Genomic DNA, 16196 nt, shown 5'->3' with positions numbered 1-16196 from the left:
AAAATTATAATTTTCTTTAAAAAAAATTGCATACTAACATCCAGGAAAACTCCCGATCATAGATATATGTGTGTATATCTCTGTATAAGCACCCCCCCCCGCACCTTCGACTGGGGGCCCCGTCGGTGATCCCTGCAGGGGGGCCTCCGCATTTTGCGCTACGCCACTGGGTAGAGGGACTCTCTATACATATGTTGTGGTCCTGCCCTGACTTAAAAATATTGAAATGAGGTCTTAGAGGTTATTGCCATAGTTGTAGGCACTAATAAAGTTTAGATACTACACCACTTGATCAACAAAGCATTAATCTGAGATTTGTCAGACTAGGCCTACTATTAGCCATATAATTTATAACTTTGAGATGGAAGGATTCTAAACCACCTTCTACTTCCATGTGGATTAAAGAATTGGAATCTTACATGTCTTTGGAAAAAAATGCATTTCATTTGAAAAAGTGGCAAGATTTGTTTTTCAAATACTGGGGCAGCTTTATTTCTTTATATGGGTATAACAGAATGCTTAGAACCTGACTTTTTTATGTTTTCCTGTTTAGTTTTATTCATGGTTTATTCGTGGCACTATGGGTTGGAGGTTTGGGTCATGTATAGGGCCGTATGTGTGGGGATGAAAGATCTATTTAGATTATTTTGTACTTTACTTTTTGTACTTGGAACTTGGAAAAACCCAATAAACAATGTTTAAGAAAAAAGAGAATTAGAAATCGATTTTTTTTTCTTTGTTACAAACATGCTCTTTTTAAAAAAAGTGTTTTCACACCTCTTGTTTGGAAAAAAAAGTCAGAAAAGTGGGTGTGTCTAGCTCTGTTTTGGTTGGGAGTGTCAGGGGAGGGATTTGAATAAAAATGGGAGTTTCCATTTGGGCACGCACTGATTTTCACAGAGGAAAAACAAACACACAGGCGCAAGGGAAAAAGACAGTGACTGTGTTTAATGACTGTGAAATGTTTGATGCCGCACATCGTATAAGAGAAAAAACCTCTGCATTTCTCGATAACTCAGATGCACTCGGTAGGTCAGAAAGCCGTGTGTCTGCAGACTATCCTGTCACAAAATGCGTCGAAAATTGAACACGACGCTCGGTAATAGTTCGCTTGCAGTGTTTACATGTTTTCACTCGTAGAGCAGCAATTACAGCGGATCTTTCAGCCCATAATTTTGTTGTGATATTAACGTACTGTAAACTAAGTAACTTAGAAATCATTTTGACTAAGGCATGTCTTTAAACAATGAAAGAGTACTGCTGACGATCCCAACTATGATTTGCCATGTGAATGAAAAAAAAAGGGCACTAATCGCACACACTTACCAAATCTGTCGAGACAGGACAATCAATACCAACTGGAGCTGCGTCTTTTTTAAAAGGAGACGAGCAGACGAAAAATTCGGTTTAAACCGGAAGTACGAATTTGCTCAAAATGACACAAAAACAACCAATTTTCACTTTTTTGTGAAATATATGTGTCCTAATAGTGTTTTTAGCAGTGTAGAATACACGAAAGCTCAAAAAATGTGTTTTGGTGTTTTGTGACCCTTTAAGGAAAATCATAGAGTTGTAACATCTGTTTTAATCCCAGTTTATTTGCAAAAAAAAAAAAATGTTCTGTGGACATGTGTATACATGTTATTATGGAGACATGGCGCCTTTCAATCAACTCGGTGGGCAAGGAAAGCTGCACGCCAACGTCACCTTGCGATGGCCCTCAAAATTACTGGGATCCCTTGGATCCTTTTTTAACGTCAGTAAACTTAAAAAGAGAGACTTGTTAGGTTTATATCACTCCAATATGACAGTAGACACACTATACCTACACACAGTTCTGTCCAAACACCTTACTGAAGTTGATTTTCATAATAGGTGCCCTTTAATGAATAGTGTTAAGAAAAACACTGTTGTTTTTTGTATCTAGCCATCAAGGCTGTCATTTTGTCATTTCTTTATTATTGACAGCATTACGAGACTGTTATTTAGACAAAACACAAACAGACAGGGCAGAAATCTATGGTAGAAATATAATTAGGGCTTTAGCTAAGCTATTATTTTAGTAATCGAGTATTCTACACTGAAAAAATGTTGCATGCAGAACTGTTGCAAACAATTTATTTGTGTTGAATTTAAACAAACAAATTAAGTTTAATAATGTTCAACTTAATTTGTTTGTTCAAATTCAGCCCAAATAAATTGTTTACAACCACTTAACGTAAAAGAATTTAGTAAATCCAAGGAATCATCTTTGAATAATTTTTTTCAGTGTATGGATAATTTTATTGATTAATTGAATAAATGGATAAAACATACTATAGAACAATGGTAAATATACAAGAGAAAATAAGACAGGTCTAATTAACATGAACAAATAAAATCTAAAAATGGCAATGGTGCTACTGGATATGTCAATACACTGACCACACTCTCAGAAATACAGGTACGTGAGCTGTCACTGAGGTGGTAGCTTTTCGAAATGTCCATATTTGTAAAGGAAATATATTGGTACCTCAAGGGTATAAATTAGTACCTAAAAATTTTAAGAGGTACTCTTTTGTAATTCTTAGGTACTAATATGTATCCTTTAGATATTAATAAGGACCCTTTAAGTACAAATATGTTTCAAAAAGGTATCACCCCATTTCTGAGAGTGCACAAGGCTATCAGCACCAGCTGTCTTTGCCATATTTAAACTAAATATGTGACTAGTTATGTGACTAAACTTAAGAAATGTTTTATTTTGACAAAACCCAAACTGACAAGATAGACACCTATAGCACAAATATAATGTTTGATTGCCATAACCTACCCTTTTGTGTTCCCGGAAATCTTTCATTTAACAGCAGTAAAAACCCATTTTCTGTGTAAAGGTCAGTGGGTTTGTGTCCAGGATGATAGATTTGCTCTGAAAGATCACTGGAAACCATGGGGATTTTTCAAACCATCAATGCCAACGCTAAATGCAAATTGATGCAGAACAACTTATGGACGTAACACACCCTTATATAGTTTGTTTCAGACACAGATGGTGATAAGTGAAAATCAAAGTTTCACAATAAAGCATTGATAGAAGTTGATAGATATTAATAGCCATGATAAAATTGGTATTAGTAAAGATGTATAAATCACTGTAAAATTGATTTTTGTTGTGCAAATCATTATATTAAAATTATTTCTAAAGGTTTATGACACTAAAGTCTGGAATGATGTTAAAAAGACAAAAAATAAGTTATTTGTAATACTTTAATTGGCAGTTCATTCCGCTGTGGTGACCCCAGATTAAATAAGAGACTGAGCAAAAAAGAAAATGAATGAATAATACTTTAAATTGTTTAAATTGTAATATTTCCCACTATTCATCTTTATACTGGATTGTAAAAAATGTAATGAGTAAAATCAAGACAACAAATGTTTCTTGTTGCTTTAACTTGTTTTCATAAGTTAATCTGGTTTTAACTGAATTACAAAGTCTGAGTTTGGATTTTTGTCACTTTGATTTATATAAGTTCAGATGACGAGAAAAGTTTTTTTAATTTAACTAAAAAGATTGAGGCAGCAATATTTTTTACAATGTGTATAGGCCATTTTAAGGGATGTAAACAATACTGTAAAAAAGTTGTGTCAACTTAAAATTATAAGAAAAATTGCTGCAGAGCTTTTTTTAGTTGACTCAAAAAATTTGTGCAGCAAGTTGCCTTACAAATTTAAGCTGAGACAACTTTTTATTTTAAAAACAATGGTCCTAACATATTTCCTGTTTTACAGTTTTTAATTCACATAGCTTCTGAGAATCCAGAAAGGTCCAGATATTAATAATATTATTTCACACAATTCTTTGTCCCAACACAAATTGATTAGGTTAACTTAATCATTTTTATACATTTAGGTGGACTGAATATAAAGCAATAAAGTTGTCCTAAAGAAACCTTAAGAATTGTGTTGTTTCAACTTAGTTTTAAGTACTCTGAACAAGCAGCAAAAGTCATTTTTGAGTATACAGTATTGAAATCGTTCGACAACAAGCAGGAAATCTTTATGGGCCAATGACATAATTACATTGAAATGGTCCAAATATGATCAATCAAATGCAGCCTCGGTGAGAATAAGAGATGTTTCAATAACAAAACACATGTTAAACATAATAACATCATTAATAACATTAACCAGAGCCAACAATAAAATGCTTGTTATATAACCAAATTATCCATGTGTGTGTGTCAGGATGAACCCACACATACATTATGTTCACACCAAGCATGCTTCATATATGTTGGCGTTAAGCAGTCATGCGTGTTTGAGCCCATTAGAGTGATGCTGATGCTGGATGACAGGCGTCCCGTTTTTACTGGTTTGACAGCGATCAGAGGCTTCCCTCTTCCCAGAACCACCTCATCCCTCTGGCAGGGAATCCCCACTCTTCCTATAGACATGCTACAATCACCATCCCATTCATTATCCCAAAGCCGCTTATCGGATACATCTTGACACATGGCCTGACATACAAACACACAGCGGCAGTGTACATACCCTCTCTTTGCTGAGTGCTCTTAGACTGTCTGTGAGAGGGGGTATGAGTGTCTTGAGACTAGAAAAAGGGTTCTTTTGAGTCCTATTAACTCATGATCAATTGCAGGAGGGTTTATGTATCATTTTAATGAGATTTTAGCATCTTTATTTTATTCTCATAGAAATTCTATAGAAGTGCTGCTCTGGGTACTATTAAAAAAGCACTCCAGAGCTACTATTGCTTCTGTAGATTCATTATTATTATGTGTTTTAAGTCAAATGTAAACTTGTGTTGTAAACTACTAATAATTTAATGCTTTGAAAATGACAATATCATTCATTCATTTTTTTTGGCTTAGTCCCTTTATTAATCAAAGGTCACCACCGCAGAATGAACCGCTTAAACACTTATCCAGCACGTTTTACGCAGCATATTCCCTTCCACAACCCAACACTGGGAAACACCCACACACTCACAAATGGCCAATTTACCCTTTACAATTCCTCTGTACCGCATGTCTTTGGACTGTGGGGGAAACCAGAGGAAACCCACGCGGACATGGGTAGAACATACAATCTTCACACAGAAACGCCAACTGATCCAGCTGGGGCTCGAATTAGTGAACTTCTTGCTGTGAAGGGGCTGTGCCACCCACTGTGCCACTGTGACGCCCTGAAAATTAAAGTATTTCATATATATATATAGGTGATATTCAATATAGGTATTCAATTCACAATATACAAACCCCAAATCAGAAAAAGTTCGGACAGTATGGAAAACCTAAATAAAATGAAAAAGTAATAATTTCTATATTTACTTTGACTTACAATTCATTGCAGACAATACAACAAACATTTTTTAATGTGTTCCACATGATTGTTTTATTGTTTTATTTTTCAGAATATATAAATAATGTTGGAATTCTTGCAACACATTTTAAAAATAATTGGGACTGTAAAGCATTTACTACTTTCTAATGATGCCATTCCTTTTCACGACACTTTAAAGACGGTTAAGGACTGAAGACACCAAGTGATCAAGGTGTGTTGAGGTGTAATTTTGTCTCATTTCTCCTGCAAACAAATCTTTAGGTGGGTGACAGCACGGGGTATTTGTTGTCACATTTTGCACTTCAAAATGCACCACACATTCTCTATTTAAGACAGGTCAGGATTGCAGACAGGCCAGTCAAGTAACTGTATCCTGTATAAATATACTGTAGAAATTTCTTTTTTCACACAAATGATGCTTTAGCATTCAATTTAGGACTAAAAATATGACATTGCGATATTTATACATGAGACAGGTAGTTGACTGGCCTGGCTGCAGTCCTGACCTCCAATAAAGATAAAGGAAAGTTTAAAATCTAATAATTCTAACAGTATATAAGGCATTCAAAGTATTTGTTTTATAAACAATTTCTGAGGTATGTGATAAATGCACATCATGGACCTCACCAAACAGAACATTCAGGCTCTTTTAAGTGCAGCTATAACCACATTAAACTAAAATAATTTGGACAATGTTGCAACAGTTTATTTTTGTTTTTTGCTTTTAAGAAATGGAATCCAATAATTATCTCACTCACATGAATATTTTTAGAATAGTATACCATTTCTAAAGCATGCTTCAGATGAATCCAACAAATCCCAGAGCGTGGCTCCAAAATACACTTTCTTTGACATCTCCAGATGACCATTGAGGTGAAGTGAACATTTGTACGGCAGAAAAATGCTAGTAAACATGGCACAGAGATGCACGCAAATGCAGATCTTCAGCAGGGGGATCATTCTGTGCACGTGGTCCGTCTCCATTGGATTACATTTCTAATGTCTGATCCTGTTGTAGCCCATTTTTATCTCTTCATTTTTTATAGCAGTCGCATTAGAAAACACTGAGGGATTAAACCACGAGCTTCATCAGTCCAAGCATGACACAACCAAGGTAAACCAAGGTGATTATCATTTGAAGCGCATTGCATCACGGCGGACAACGTTTTATCGCAGCAAAACAAAGCATTCCTGTTATTTAACTTCATCCTGCAACGCTTGTAGTTGTGAAATCTGTATGCATCTGGCATGCCATAAACAGGTGCTGAGCATAAAGTGCTGTTGCTTTTGGTGATTTAGCTTGCTCTATAGAAGCCAAGGCAAGCAAGAGAAATACTGACTTTTGGAAATGTGCTAATCCTTTTCTTCCTGGTAATCCATGACAAGGGCAAGCAAGGTGACTGCTGCAATATTTGCTCTGACCTGATTTGGACAGCATCCAGAAAGTGTGTGTGTGTGGCTGACATGGATGTATCAGTGTGAACCTAAATATGGTCCTGCTGTCTGCTATTTAAAACTGATCGCATTTATTAATATTTTGGATACTTTTTATTTTAAACTGTTCAGTTTGTTGTTATTTTTCTTTCATTTTTATTATTTATTGTTGTTTATTGTTTATTGTTTATTATTTATTGTTGATTTAAATATTATTATTTAGGTGAATTGATTTTTATGTTTCTGACCTTTTTTTAGTCATTCTGTAGTTTCACATATTCAGAAAAAACTCATTTTTCCAACTTCTATGTCAGCATCTGTTCTTTCTTTTTTTTGCCCACATACAGCAGGTAAAAGAAGTATTAAACATTTTTCTTGGTAAATATGCTTCTAAAGAAATAAGATGAAAGTTGGCTAAAAATCCAAATAATACAAAAATACAAATATAACACATGCACACACACATACATGCACCCATGGAAAGTGGAAAAAATTGTGTAATTGCGATGGAATGACATAAAGAAACTTATATTCATTCATTTTCTTTTCTGCTTAGTCATTTTATTAATCTGGGGTCACCACAGCGGAATGAACCACCAACTTATCCAGCATACGTTTTACGCATCAGATGCCGTTCCAGCTGCAACCCATCTCTGAGAAACATAGACACTCATACACTATACACACTCATTCACTATGGACAATTTAGCCAATTCACCTGCTCCGAATGTCTTTGGACTGTGGGGGAAACCAGAGCACCCGGAGGAAACCCACGCGAACGCAGGGAGAACTTGCGAACTTCGCACAGAAACACCAACTGACCCAGCCTAGGCTTGAACCAGCGACCTTCTTGATCTGAGGCGACAGCACTACCTACTGCGCCACTGCGTCGCCATAAAGAAACTTAACTGAACTTAATTTTTTGTACTTTCTTATTTGAAAATAAATAAAGCTGAACATTTCACACTGGATCAAATCATTTTCAATCTGACACACACACACACACACACACACACACACACACACACACACACACACACACACACACACACACACACACACACACACACACACACACATAACAAAACAAAAAAATAATTTGAGAAAAATCAGCTATGTGGTAATACAATGCAATGACATTAGGAGAAAGTATTGAACCTAAACTTTCCTGAACATAACTGAACTTCAACTTTACTATTTAATTTGTCATTTAAGTCTAAAACAAACTTGCAATGCTCTACAATAACTTAAAAAAATCAAATATTATATTACAAATATAACAACACATTCAAATATAAAAACAATCATTCATTAATTTTCCTTTGGCTGAGTCTCTTTCTTTATCAGGGGTTGCCACAGCAGAATGAACCACCAATTTATCCAGCATATGTTTTGCACTGCGGATGCCCTTCCAGCTGCAATCACTCACTCACTCACTCACTCACACACACACACACACACACACACACACACACACAGGCCCGTGCAGAGACTGTCCAAAAGGCATGTGCAGGATAAATTTTTGGAAGAGCCGGGGGGGGGGGGGGGGGGGGGGGGGGGGGGGGGGGGGGGTTGTTGTTGCGCGCGTACTGAAGAGCTGTGTTGTCGCGCGCGTACTGAAGAGCTGTATTGTCGCGCGCGTACTGAAGAGCTGTATTGTCGCGCGCGTACTGAAGAGCTGTATTGTCGCGCGCGCTCTAATCAGCTGTGTTGTCGCGCGCGTACTGTAAAGCGGGGGAGGGGGAGTTGAGCGCGCGTACTCAAAATCAGTTTTGTCGTGCGCCTACTGAAGGGCGGGACGGAGGGTGTGTCGCGTCTCGGGGACACTTTTGATCATTTTGGAAGGGCACTTTCTATTCAAGACTAAAAAGGGCATGTGCACTGCACAGGTTGAGCCCTATGTGTGCACGTGCCTGCACACACACACACATGCACACGCACACACACACACACACAGGCCAATGTAGTTTATTCAATTCACCTGTACCGCATGTCTTTGAACTGTGGGGGAAGCTGGAGCACCTGGAGGAAACCCACGCCAACACGGGGAGAACATGCAAACTCCACACAAAAATTCCAACTGACCCAGCCGGGGCTTTAATTAGCAACCTTCATGCTGTGAGGCGATCGTGCTAGGCACTGCGCCACCGCGACGCCCAATATAATAAATTCAAAATATAAAATTAAACTGTCCACAGAAAATTATATTAAAAGTATGACAACAATTAAAAATATCAGTAATAAAACTTGCAAAACATGCACACAATCTGTATTTTTAAAATAAATATTTAACTTGTAAATGAATTTTTCATCACATAAAAACGAATATAGTTATGTTATGTTTTATTGACTTCACTCCTTTACTAACTTAATTATTAGCGAAGAGCCTCACTAGCTACATTTCAATCCACCTATTTTTATGCTCATTTTGGATATGCGCATAAAAAACTTATGCGAATAACCGAGTAGGATAAACTTTTTATTTGATAAGAAAAGATGTGCATAAACTACAATGAAAACACTTTTACTGAACAAATTCCAGTATGCGCATTAAAAAAGTCATATGACTTTCTTATAAGAGATCATGTGATGGTAAAAATGTGTGTGAATGGATAAACTAGCAGGCTTAGCACACCGTAAAACATCTGAAATGTTGTTTTGGTTATTCTAAAATGCCTTAACCTACTCAGTATTAGTGTTGTATAATTACAGACTTCAAATGCTATCGCACATTTACTGCACGTCAGGATTGTCTTCTGAGGCACAACTCATTTGTTAAATGAAGAAAAGATTCACACAGCTTTTCCTACTGCAGCAAATTCCTTTTTTACTGTTGATATTTGGCGCCAGTTAATTAGGAAGTGACAATTTCGTTCTCTTTGACTCGTTGGGTAGAAACTGCTTTATTCGCACGTCTTTTATGCGATAATCCAAAGTTAATTTGAATATTTGGATGGAAACATCCAGTCCACACAAAGATTATACTTCTGCAAATAACTGCAATTGCAAGTTTCAAACAGAGATGTCAACACTTACAGAATGCAGCTTTAAAGTCTGTATGAAGCACTTTCACCTTATAGCAAGATGGTTACTGGTTAGAGTGCCGGCTTTTCTGTGTGGAGTTTGCATGTTCTCCTCGGGTTGGCGTGGGTTTCCTCCGGGTGCTCTGGTTTCCCCCACTGTCAAAAGACCTGCGCTATAGGTAAATTGGATTAACTAAATTGTCCGTATTGTATACGTGCATGTGTGTATTAATGGAAGTTTCTCAGTACTGGGTTGCGGCTGGAAGGGAATCCGCTATTTAAACATATACCGGAATAGTTGTTGGTTCATTCGACTGTGGCGATCTCTGATAAATGAAGGATTAAGCTGAAGGAAAATAAATGAGTGAAAACAAATTTACTTGCATTGTATTTTACTAACTTTATCCATGACCTAAAACATGACCTAAAAATAATGACTTTTAACATGACCTAAATAATGTGGTTTAGATTGTGTGTCCTAAACGTGTGTTTGAGTCTGCGGGTCTGCAGCTGGATATTATTGGATGTTTACTATTCCGAGGAGCCTCACTGATGCTTAATTCACACAAAGAATATACAGTACTTCAGTGGCAAGTTTCAAACAAAGATGGCAACAAAGAGGCGAAACTTACAGAATGCAGCTTTAAAGTCTGTATGAAATTTACTGTTTATTTTTCTATTGCACATTGTTATTCTTTAGGTGAACAATCAATCGGTGTTAATTAGTTAAACTACTATGGTCCTTCTATGATGATGTCAGTTTGAAGCCCATCTTGGGCATGGTTAAAAGCACGCCCCTACTCAATATTCTGCATCAGTTGAAAGTCTCAGAAATCTCTGGTTTACGCAGACTTTAACTACACAGTTATTTTTCATTCTGTGTTAATTTATTACTCTTCTTTTTCATTTGCAATGTCATCTGAAATCAATATTAAATGAAAACAAAGCTGACTGGAACACAAACAGAAAATACTGAAAGTTAAATGACTCAATCAAAAGTTTGTGCCGCATTTTACACTGGCTCATTTTCAAGTCATTTTCAATCTGACCCACACACAAACACTTTTTTAGGGATAAATATTCAATATGTCTGTTTTGTCAGTTTTGTGGACTGAAGACACCAACTGATGAAGTGTGTCAGGAGTCATTTTGTCCCATTTTGTCCAGCAAACAGGTCTTAAGCTTGGCAACAGTACGGGGTCTTTGTTGTCATATTCATTGTTTGTGGTTCAAAATGAGCAGCACATTCTCTTTTGTCGGGACTGCAGACAGGCCTGTCAAGAATCTGTATCCTGTAAAGAAATCGCAATATCATAATTTTCAGTCCCAAATTAAATGTGAAAACATTATTTGTGTGTAAAAAGACAAAGGTAAGTTTAAAATTGAATGTGCTAACAGTATAAGAGCCATTTAAAGCATTTGTTTAATAAACAATTTCTGTGGTATGTGGTGAATTCACTATCACAGTGGTTCTCAACTGGTGGGGCTCTCGCGGGGAGGCGCGAGTAGGCTACAGGATGGAGAAAAAAAACTGAAAAAAAAATTCATGTGAAAATTTGTGATCTTTGTTCGGATTCATTGGATCTATTCTCGCAGCTAAAATAGACCAAAACAATTATTATTTTATCAAAAATATATATATATTTTTAAAGTTTATATATTATATAAAATATACCGGGATTCCGAAGCGGTGATTTGACTAACATGAAAAGTGACCAATCACAGTCGACCTTGTCTAGTTTTGCGTGAAACCAACACATTCTCACTCCCAACTCGTCATATACTGACGCTTGGTCAGGAACCCTCGGCGTCAGTTATTGACGCACAGGGTACCCCTTTAGCGTCATATTTAGACGTGCAGGGATTCCCTATAGAATCTGTGCCTGAGCCTGAGGCGTCATATGGAGACGCTGGAGGCTCGTATAATTACCAATAGATGTCAACGCAATTTTTAAAACCTGATTTACGCCTATTATCTTAGTTTTCTTATTTTAAAAATATGTAATTTTTATTTTGTTCATGAAAAGCGTCTGTAAACGGGGTCGAAACTACTGTATGAATAAACTTCGGCCCACGTGACATCCCTTCACGGTGAGTTTAACGCCGCTCTGCTATTGGTCAAACTGCATCAGCGGTGAGTTCTCAGATGAGTTCAACTGTCAACATTAAATATTACGTTAATGCTGCATAATATATTTTTATTGGAGATTAGTTGGTGTTTATAAATATGTTATCATTTACTTTATATTTAATGAGTGAAAATATATTCGGTTGTCCAGTTTAGGGTAACTATGCCTAATAAAACTTTGATTCATTCATATTATTTATTATTTTTTTACTTTAAAAAAATATTAAATTTCAAGTACTAAGTTTAAAAATGTTTTCGGCTGATATTTTTCATTTTATATTATTTATTAAAGTTGGGGTCATTGTATGTGGCGATCTATTTTTTACAGTCTATGCTCGCTATCCCAAGGTTCATTGCGATCCCAAGGTTCACTGCGGTTTTCCACAAGGTAAGTAAAAAGTAAACAAATAAACACGATTTGTTGATAAAGCATGTACTGTGAACTAGCGACGTTATCTAATTACATCAAGTTCATTTATTAAAAACATATTTTTCTCACATATAACGTTGGTCATGCATTAGAACAATATATACATTTTAAGATAAGGAACAGTGTAACCAGATTGTTGTTTTCCACAATAGAATTCGTGCAAAAATATTCAATATGCAACTCTAATAATACAAATGTATTCGTAATTGTTTCAATATTAAAGAACATCAAGTGTTTCCAAAGGTTTATTGTAAAAACAATTATTTTCCATGCCTTAAAACACACACACACACACACACACACACACACACACACACACACACACACACACACACATATATATATATATATATATATATATATATATATATATATATATATATATATATATATATAGCATATAGCATAACAAAAGCTCAAGTATAACTTAAGCTGATGTATGTCACACAATGAATATCATACACTATTACCAGTACAATTTGGCCTTTACCAATTTATTTAATAAAATAAAGAATCTATCATCTCTAAATTGTGGTAAAGAGGCACAACAAGCTGTCTTCTTTTCAAATATTATGTCAGTCAGGATGGCAATGGTAAAACTCAAGGATTACCTTGCACCTTCTCAGAAATTTACCATTGATCATATGTATTACAAGTGGCTGGATTGTTTTTAACACAAGCAACGTTTTTTTAAATCATTATCTTAAACAGATTAAGGCTCATTTTGGACTACACTTACATTACTTTACAACTGCTTAATGCAGTACTGATGTATCTAGTAGTTTAGTGGGTTTAACTAATGTCACATCTGTTTTTATTCATTTCAGATGCAGAAACTTTTGACATATGAATTCATCTTGACTAAGGGTAATGTTTTTGTTCAGAATTAATCATTATTTAAAATCATTGTATTTTCTTTGTTATTATGTACAGATTTTAAAAGAATGTACTTTCTTTTAATAAAGAACTCTTCACAGCACTGCAGCTAAACAGTCACAACCTCACAGAGCTGCACAACTGCCCCACTCAAGATCAGTGTTGAAGCTGGAACCTCATCTTGTGTACAGCAAAGGCAGAGCTGAAAATTCACTGTTTGTCTTGTATTGTGTGGTAAGTCATAGTTTAATTAATTTTTTTATTTTATTGCAACACTAAGTAGTCCATTCTGTGGCCAATATGATATAAAGGGCCTAAAATGGGACTGATGTGATCATTGTTTTGATTTCTAGATAAGTACTCATGGGGCTACACATGCAGCTGAAGTTAGCTTCATTGAGTAGGACATTTCTTTCAGTATACTCTTAAAGAGATTCACCCAAAAATGAAAATTCTGTCATTATTGACTCATCCTTCACTTGTTCCAAATATGTCTGACTTGCTTACTTCAGTTAAACACAAAAAAATTATATTTTAAAGAAAGATGAAAACCTGCAAACATTAACTTCCATAGTATTTGTTTTTTCCTACTATGCATGTCAATGTTTTCAGCTTTCCAGCTTTCTTCAAAAAACTTCCTTCATGTTCAACACAAAGTAACTTGGAAGTTTTTTAAAAAGGTTTACAACCACTTAAAGGAGAGTAAATAGTGAACTGTTCCTTTAACCCAATCTAGTTGACTTTACTAGAAAATTGTATAGAAACCCAGTGGCTTAAACCCCTTACATTTTATACAAGGTACAACTTAACAGCCATACTTGAATTAAAATATTACTGTAAGTTCAAGAAGATTGTAAAGGTTCTAGGTTAATTTAAAGTGGGCTGTTTAGTTTCACCTTGTGTAAAAAACATAAAGGATTTAAGGCAACATGTTTCGATGCAGTTTTCTAATAAAGTCAACTAGTTTGGGTTAAGAGTGTAATGGTTTACAGTAAAAGCAGTAAATCATGCAGGCATAAAATAAATGTTTAGCCATGTAAAGCAATAAGCTTGTTATAATTTAGAAATATTTTAGGGTGAAGCACAGTATGCTGTTGTAGTTTTCATATAATTGATGAGTCAAACATGAGATGTGTTTTAAATTGCAAGACGTGAATTAACAATATGTTCATCAAGATTCAAATCTTGCATCTTATATTTTTTAAGGTTTTGGCCCAATAATACCCATATTCTGCTATTTAAAAAAACATGCTGGAATTTGTGTCAGCATTCCCTTCAATGAAAACTACAACAGTGGACATCAGTGGTAATAAAAATGTATGTGAAGGATAAGGGTGTTCATAATGAGAAGTGCAGTTACTATCCTGATCTCTGAGTTTGTAGAACTGACAGATCTGCTTGGAATACATGGAAACATACTGGAAATGTTTAACCTATTATACAGTTAATTCAAGAGTGCCAGGTTTAATGACACTTTACATATATAAATAAATATCACTGAACTTTCTAAATGAAACCTAACACTAATTCTTTGTTCAGTAATGATGTTGTGCACTTCTAATACTTTACAGTGGCAAAACCTGGAATAACACATGGGAGCCCTCCAGGAATTGCTGACACTTTACGCCCAAGTCTCCTCATGCTAACCGGATTGGAATATGACAGTCTAGTCAGCATAAACACCTGGACTCGCCAAGCACACTTTGGTTCTCAGTGTTTTGTAAAAATAGTTTTTGCTATTCTTCAGTAAATACTTGAATATGTTTTGAACTTATTCTACTTTTGATGTTTAAGTTCAGAAAGTTGTTATTATAAACATAATTTGCATTTGTCATGAACTTGACTTCTTGTTGTTGTGAAAGCTGTTTATTATGATGGCATTTCCAAAGGCATCATTTGAAAAGATTTTTTGCAGTGCAGTTTTACTTGAGCTTGACATACCAGATGTATGACATGAATAAATATCACAAAATAAATATAATAATAATAATACAAAATATACATTTCCTTCAATTATAATTGTTTTTAATCATTTATATATGTATGGTAATATATTATTGCATTAAAAACTTATAAAATATATATTTTTGGTTAAAATATATATTTTTGCATTTTTGTGTGATTTTTATTATTTATTTTTATTTGTGGCATTATAAATAAATTATAAATGTTTCATTAAAAATGTATTGTGTTTATTTGCATACTCATTTACAATGAACTACTATTTATACTATTTAATGGGCACTATATTTGTCATTTAAGTTTGACATATATTTATATTTGTATACCTACATGATGCAGGGTTTAGTTACAGCAAATGCTTGAAATGTTTTCAAACATGAAGCTTTTTTATTATTTTATTATTCGTTTCAAATTTAGTATACTGCCTATGATCTGGTTTTACTATGATCATTTTGCACATCTGGTTACCCCCACAAAGTAATCTCACGGTAAATATACATTTGTATTTTTAATAAGACAATAAATAGCATGTAATATTAATACACATTTTGATTTTTAAGTTATATTATAAGGTTATAATCAACCTTCAGCCGGAAGATTACCAAATAGAGACAAAGTGTGACGTAGATTGCGACGTTGTGATTGGACTATAACTTCAAAGCCAAATTAAAAGATCCTTCGTGTTGCTAACTATGTTTTGCTAACTTTGCCACTTTACTAACAGTGTCCTTTATCAATGAGTTATCGCTGTGTTTTAAATAGTTAACGATTAACCAAGATCGTAACCCTAAACTTAACCCTAACTACACCTTTCAAGGAACTACAATTTGTAGCGCCATGTCTTTCCCCTCCCATCTATACAGCGACAAAGGATTGTGGGTAATGTAGTTTAAAGCCTTTTTGTAATAAAATGGAACAGATACAAATTTTAATGAACTAAAGACTATCTGAATAAGGTCATTGTGCATATATTTATGACATATATGAAAGCCAGGCATAAATT

At 35.0% G+C, this 16196-nt stretch overlaps 1 protein-coding gene and 1 long non-coding RNA gene across 14 annotated transcripts in view; both read left to right on the top strand.

The window, feature by feature from the left end:
* The window catches only part of eml5 (EMAP like 5), a 247936-nt gene that overhangs the window by 22111 nt on the left and 209629 nt on the right, over window positions 1–16196 (top strand). The window lies entirely within an intron of this gene.
* Window positions 12271–15228, top strand: LOC147833174 (uncharacterized). The gene is made up of 4 exons (XR_015513751.1): window positions 12271–12313; window positions 13183–13222; window positions 13321–13465; window positions 14803–15228. It is a non-coding gene; the product is annotated as an uncharacterized LOC147833174 (long non-coding RNA).

The sequence above is a fragment of the Danio rerio genome, chromosome 17 (assembly GCF_052040795.2).
Source record: "Danio rerio strain M-AB ecotype USA chromosome 17, GRCz13ab, whole genome shotgun sequence".
Taxonomy (NCBI): Eukaryota; Metazoa; Chordata; class Actinopteri; order Cypriniformes; family Danionidae; genus Danio; species Danio rerio.
The sequence above is the reverse complement of the archived record's forward strand: the minus strand, read 5'-3'. Positions and strand labels throughout refer to the sequence as shown.